Here is a 1,199-nt window from a genome sequence, read left to right as displayed (position 1 = left end):
AATATTTCCATGGGTGTCGGCTTATCCACTTCATTGTACTTTTAATAAATAAATAGCAAAACTCTCATGTATAGTGTCCATTGCCCTGAAAACCTGTTCAGCGTGGCAGTTACTATGCCACACAGTAATGGCAGACAGCGTGTGGATATGCACTTATGAAACTGAAAACAAACAGTAGTACGCTTGCAGAGAACACAGGCACATTTGCAGCGGGGACCTGCATTGTGACTGGCCAGCAGAAACGTGAGCTTCGCTTTGAAGACAGCCTCTCAATGACAGCTCACTGTGGCTGTGAAATAACTGACTCGGAGTGTGGAGGATTCTCCACAAACTAGGTCACAAATTAAGGGATATTCTCTGGCAAGCACAGACCACAGGCTCTCTCTCTCTCTCTCTCTCTCTCTCTCTCTCTCTCTCCCTCCCTCTCCCTCTCCCTCTCTACTGCTAGCCTCAGCTGACACACACAACACATGGACGGCTGAAGCAATTAAAATTTGAATGCTGAAGCCATTGCAATTGTGTGTGTGTGTGTGTGTATCTGTGAAACAGCGTTCACCAAATAAAGATAAGGACCCTGAGCACACAGGATCTACACCACCTTGGTAATAAGATAGAACAACACATGCAAGAAGCTGCAAGCAATAACAAATGACAAAGACACTGCATCTAACAAATGCACATTCACACTGTAGCCAACACGAGAACATTAATCTGTCACATAAAAAGGAGGAAACACACATACACACACACACATACACACACAGCATTTCTCCCAAATCCTTCTATTTTTTTCTTACCAGACAGTCCTTTTTGTCTTTTGCCTTTCTTTTTTGTTCTTCCTCACCTCTCCTCCTCTTTTCCTCCGATTTCTCCTCTCTCCACTTCTCCCCTCTCCTCTCCTCTCCTCCCCCTCTCTTCTCTCCGCTCTGATGCTGGGGTGTTCACAGCAGACCCATCCACGTGCAGAGCTCCTGGAGGTGGGTCCACTCACTCTGCGACTGCTTCTAACACAGCTGCCAGTCAACACTGCTCGGCCTATGACAAGAGAGCAGCTTCTGTCATTCATCACAGGCTAGCCAATGAGTGAGAAGGAGGTGGGGCATAGTGAGAGTAAAAAAGTGAAAGTATGTCTTGCTGTATGTGTGTCTTGGAATAAGGCCAAAGCCCTATGAGCTATTTTTAAACCACCACCAAGAGGT

General features: G+C 46.1%; 1 protein-coding gene across 2 annotated transcripts in view; it reads right to left on the bottom strand.

Annotated features, from left to right (window-relative positions):
• kdm6bb (lysine (K)-specific demethylase 6B, b) overlaps nucleotides 1-890 on the bottom strand; it is a 32,049-nt gene extending 31,159 nt beyond the window's left edge. Inside the window, exon 1 of one of the 2 annotated variants that reach the window (XM_080848176.1) lies at nucleotides 845-890. The gene's annotated coding sequence lies outside the window, so the exon portion shown is untranslated. Of the gene's footprint in view, nucleotides 1-797; nucleotides 812-844 lie in introns of those variants that run through there. The other variant, XM_080848177.1, reaches the window with a different exon arrangement.
• Nucleotides 891-1,199: the final 309 nt, after the last annotated feature.

This window comes from Sprattus sprattus, assembly GCF_963457725.1.
Source record: "Sprattus sprattus genome assembly, chromosome: 1".
NCBI classification, from domain to species: Eukaryota; Metazoa; Chordata; class Actinopteri; order Clupeiformes; family Clupeidae; genus Sprattus; species Sprattus sprattus.
This window is presented reverse-complemented; position numbering and strand designations above follow the sequence as displayed.